Source organism: Lissotriton vulgaris, chromosome 3_1 (assembly GCF_964263255.1).
Source record: "Lissotriton vulgaris chromosome 3_1, aLisVul1.2, whole genome shotgun sequence".
In the NCBI taxonomy this organism is placed as follows: Eukaryota; Metazoa; Chordata; class Amphibia; order Caudata; family Salamandridae; genus Lissotriton; species Lissotriton vulgaris.
The window spans coordinates 1,755,720,703-1,755,726,324 of NC_141689.1; the positions used below are offsets into that span (position 1 = coordinate 1,755,720,703).

Below are 5,622 nucleotides of genomic sequence, written 5' to 3' on the forward strand. Positions count from 1 at the left end.
AGTGGGTATAGTAAATTTGATATGTTTAATGTCCAGCATCTACCTTTATTTAATGGCAACTGGGGTGGGAATATTAAATTAATTATGTTTGGGTTCCAGCACCTACCCTGACTTAATACTAACTGGAGTCAGAATAGTAAATTAATTAGGTTTAGTGTCCAGCAAAAACCCTGAATTAATGCTAACTGGAGTGAGAATATTAAATTAATTAAATTTGGTGTCCAGCACCTACCCTGACCTAATACTGACTGAAGTGAGAATAGTTAATTAATTAAGTTTAGTGTCCAGCATCTACCCTGGAGTATTGTTAATTGGAGTGGGAATAGTAAACTAATTAGGTTTAGTGCCCAGCACCTTCCCTGAGTTAATGGTAACTAGAGTGGGAATTGTAAATTAATTAAGTTTAGTGTCCAGCACCTCCGCCTAATTAAAACTAATTTGAGTGGGTATAGTAAATTAATTAAGTTCAGTGTCCAGCACCTACCCTGGATTATTTATAACTGGAGTGGGAACTGTAAATTAATTAGGTTTAGTGCCCAGCACCTACCCGGAATTCATAGTAACTGGAGTGAGAATAGTAAATAATTAGGTTTAGTGTCCAGCACCTACCCTGGATTAATGTTATTTGGAGTAAAAATAGTAAATTAATTAAGTTTAGTGTCCAGCACCTACCCTGAATTAATGGTAACTGGAGTGGGAATAGTAGATTAATTAAGTTTAGTGTCCAGCACCTACTCTTAATCAATACTAACTGGAGTGGGAATAGTAAATTAATTAAGTTTAGTGTCCAGCACCTACCCTGTATTAATGTTAAATGGAGTGGAGATATTAAATTAATTAAGTTTAGTATCCAGCACCTACCTTGAATTAATACTAACTGGAGTGAAAATAATAGATTAATTAAGTTTAGTGTCCAGCACCTACTGTAGATTACTGTTAACTGGAGTGGGAATAGTAAATTAATTAAGTTTAGTGTCCAGCACCTACCCTGGATTAATGCTAATTGGAGTGGAAATAGTAAAATAATTAAGTTTAGTGTCCAACACCTACCCTGAATTTATACTAACTGGAGTAGAAATAGTAAATTACATATGTGTGTGTTAATTTATAACCTTAAAAAAAATAATATAGTTTAAAATAGCATAATATTTTAATTATAACATAGGGGCTCATTACGATGGCATTGTTCGGATTTGGGATCGGCCGCCCATGAGGCGGCCTCCCCACAATCCAAGTTACGATGCAACCACCCCATGGCGGTTCCATAAACTATGTTTTGCATTGTGGCGGGGATGTGTTCAGCACCCCCCACCACAATGCAAAATTAAAGGCACTTGCATATCCCTACACTACGTGGCTGGCACCATGAGGGGCCTGCTACATGGTGCAGGGATATGTAGGGGGGCACCATAGTTGCCCCCCAGTGCCCCTGACCTAGTCACAGGGACAAAGGGGGGCCTGCTACAGCCCCCATATCCATTTTCGCCATTTGTTTTGCTGCGGTTTTGTCGCCGCAAAACGAATGGATGAAAGTCTTGTTCAGTCACCATGGTTTTATTCCAGGAAGAGGCACGGTCAATCACGTTAGCAGGGTAGTTACCATGTTGGACTCCGCTAATGTACGGAACAGTACGGATGGAGTGGTATTACTCGATAAAGAGAAAGTGCTTGACCGTGTCTCTTTGGAGTTCTTATGGGCAACTATGAGATGGCAAGGCTTTGGATCTGGATTTATTCCAGCTCTTCAGACTATGTATAGATCACCCAAGGCAAAAATATGCATGTTGGGACTTGAGTCTGACTATGTTACAATATCAAGACGTGTCCCCGTTCCCCCTTATTATTTGCCCTTTATATTAAGCCTTTTTTGAACTTATTGGAAAACAGATTAAATGCTCTGTTGGTGAGACCCAGGATGGAGGTTACTATATTAACCTATGCAGACAACATTGCTGTTGTCTCACCAGACCCAGCCAAAACCTTGACAGAGGTTGATCAATTAGCAGGTGTATTTGGGGAAAGGTCCGGATTTAAATTAAATGTAACAACAACACAAATAATTTGTACAGAAAAAGTACGTATTAATGATCCTACAGAGGAGGTGACATACTTGGGGATTCGTATTAACGCATGCCTGGACAAGATGGTATTATCTAACTGGGAACCCCTGGTGCGGAAAATAAAATAGGATTTGGACAGAATAGAAGGCCTACATTATTCAATAGTAGGCAGATGTAATGTTTTAAAAATGAATGTCTTGCCTAAAGAGATATTTTATTTTAGATGCGTCCCCTTGGAACTTACTGGGAAGCAACTTCAGAAATTGCAATCAATTTGCAGTAGTTTCTTGGGGACACAAGTTAAGCCCTGTCGAGCAATGAGGCACATCATTTTACGAAGATCTTGAGGGGGTGGGTGGTTCTCAATTTTCTGTTTTATTATTGGGTGTGTTTATTACAACAAATGGGCATCCTGTTGGTTGAGGAAGGTGAGGGCAAGGTAGAATAGTCCCCAAATATTTTTCAGATGTGGCTGGGTTCAAAAACAGAGAGGAACTTCCTCCAAAACTTAGAACCCAGCTATTATAAAAAAAACTCGATTTAGGGTGTTGCAGACTACCCATAAAGTATTGCGGCAGATTCGAAAGTATTTAAAGGTCTGTAAACTTAACTTCTATACACTTATTGCCTCCCTAGCACTACATCCCTCTATCTTTTCTGACACCGTCATGGCTAGATGGAGACAAAAGGGACTTATGACCTTGGGGGATTTAATTGACAATAGTGGTATCAAGGCCTACTCTTCACTGGTAGCCGAATACGATCTCCCTAAAACTAATTTTTTTAAATACACTGGTAGCCGAATACGATCTCCCTAAAACTGATTTTTTTAAATATCCGCAAGTTTGAGATTAATCTGGCTAAAAAAAGTAACCTGCTGGAGGCAATTGGGAAGCGTGGGAGGATTGGCTCCCTGTATCAAAGTCTTATTGAGTTACAAAGTGACAATCTTGAAATAAGGAATCTCAAATGGAACACAGGGAGGGAATATCCTACAAGAATCAATTGTGTTGACAGATATGCTCCTGATTTTCTCTAGTCTCAAATTGCAACATTATAAAACCATATTTAATTTATGTTATACGCCTGCCAGACTTGCATGGTGGGGGGGGTTAAATGAAGGTAAATGTACGCTCTGTGGGATGTACCAAGCTGACAGTCTTCACATGTTTTTTGAGTGCTCAAGTCTTGGACAACTGATAAATACAATGTAGGCTTTTTTTACAAAGGTGTCAGGGGTACAGATTGTGATTACACCTATGGGGATGATGTTGGAAGTATTGGAGGAATCATTAGTCGCACAGGGAATGCATCAATTCAGGTACTTTATATTTATAGCTCTGACTGTGGCTAGACTGTACATAGCGTCACTATGGAGGCAGAAAGAGCCACCTTCCTTTGAAATGTGGAGGGGCAGACTATATGCCATATGTAATCTAGAACATAGCCTTTATGCCCTTAAGGGGCAATAGAAATGTAGGTAAAGTATTAAGATATGGGGGGTGTTAGTGGAGTATTTAAAATAATTATGATCTAGACCTACCATGTTTGTTGCATGTCCCGACAGCTTTATGTGGCTTTACATAGGTTTTGGTGACTCATCAAGGATGAAGCTAGAGGGGCCAATCCGAGGACCTCAATAAACCATCCAATCGGTAGTAGCGACGGGCGGTGTGTACAAAGGGCAGGGACTTAATCAACGCGAGCTTATGACCCGCACTTACTGGGAATTCCTCATTCATGGAAAATAATTGCAATCCCCAATCCCTATCATGAACGGGGTTCAGCGGCTTACCCGCACCTGTCGGCGAAGGGTAGACACGGGCTGATCCATTCAGTGTAGAGCGTGTGCAGCCCTGGACATCTAAAGGCATCACTGACCTGTTATTGCTCGATCTCGTGTGGCTGAACGGCACTTGTACCTCTAAGAATTTGGAAGCCGACCGCTGGGGGTCGCGTAACTAGTTAGCATGGAGGAGTCTCGTTTGTTATCGGAATTTACCAGACAAATTGCTCCACCAACTAAGAACGGCCATGCACCACCACCCACAGAATCGAGAAAGAGCTATCAATCTGTCAATCCTTTCCGTGTCCGGGCCGGGTGAAGTTTCCTGTGTTGACTCAAATTAAGCCACAGGCTCCACTCCTGGTGGCGCCCTTACATCAATGTCTTCAATTTTCAGCTTTGGAACCATACTGCCCCCTGAACTCAAAGACTTTGGTTTCCCGGAAGCTGCTCGGCGGGTCATGGGAATAACGTCGCCAGATCGCTAGTTGGCATCGTTTATGGTCGAAACTACGACAGTATCTGATCGTCTCCGAACCTCTGACTTTCGTTCTTGATTAATGAAAACATTTTTGGCAAATGCTTTTGCTTTGGTTCGTCTTGCGCCGGTCCAAGAAATTCACCTCTAGCGGCACAATATGATTTCCCCGGCCGTCCCTCCTAATCATGGCCCCAGTTCCAAAAACCAACAAAATTGAACCGGAGTCCTATTCCAATAATCCTAGCTGAAGTATTCAGGCAACTGGCCTGCTTTGAACACTCTGATTTTTCAAAGTAAACGCTTCGGACCCCCAGGACACTCAGTCAAGAGCATCAAAGGGTCGCTGAGAGGCAGGGGCTGGGACAGGCGGTAGCTCGCCTCACGGCGGACCGCCAGCTCGATCCCAAGATCTAACTACAAGCTTTTTAACTGCAGCAACTTTAATATGCGCTATTGAACCTGGAATTACAGCGGCTGTTGGCACCAGACTTGCCCTCCAATGGATCCTCGTTAAATGATTTAAGTGTACTCATTCCAATTACAGGGCCTCGAAAGAGTCCTGTATTCTTATTTTTCGTCACTACCTCCCCAAGTCGGGAGTGGCTAATTTGCGCGCCTGCTGTCTTCCTTGGATGTGGTAGCCGTTTCTCAGGCTCCCTCTCAGGAATCGAACCCTGATTCCCCGTTACCCGTGGTTACCATGGTAGGCACAGAAAGTACCATCGAAAGTTGACAGGGCAGACATATGAATGTATTGTCGCCGTCACGGGGACGTACGATTGGCTCGAGGTTATCTAGAGTCACCAAAGTGGCCGGGCGAGCCCGGATTGGTCGTGGTCTGATAAATGCACGCATCCCGGGAGGTCAGCGCTCGTCGACATGTATTAGCTCTAGAATTACCACAGTTATCCAAGTAACAGATGGAGCGATCAAAGGAACCATAAGTGATTTAATGAGCCATTCGCAGTTTCACTGTACCGGCTGTATGTACTTACACGTGCATGGCTTAATCTTTGAGGCAAGCATATGCTACTGTCAGGATCAACCAGGTAGCCTCACCTGATGACAGGGTGGGAGCCGCGTGCCAATCTCCCCGACCAGCAACCTTTGCGCTTTTCTCGGGAGCCTGCCAGGGGAAGGAGCCTACCCGCCTGGGCGGGAGGGCTCGCTGGGGGGTGTGGAGCGGTGCGGTCGCATGGGCACCAGCAGGCCCAGCCATCTCCCCCGGGAGGGAGAGGCAGGCTGAGGAGCAGCCTGAGCTAGACGCAGGGGTGTCGGAGCCTGGTAGTGGCAGC

General features: G+C 43.9%; 1 pseudogene; it reads right to left on the reverse strand.

Annotated features, from left to right (window-relative positions):
- Nucleotides 1-3,586: 3,586 nt before the first annotated feature.
- On the reverse strand, nucleotides 3,587-5,379 carry LOC147728414 (18S ribosomal RNA; annotated as a pseudogene).
- Between the last annotated feature and the right edge of the window lie 243 nt (nucleotides 5,380-5,622).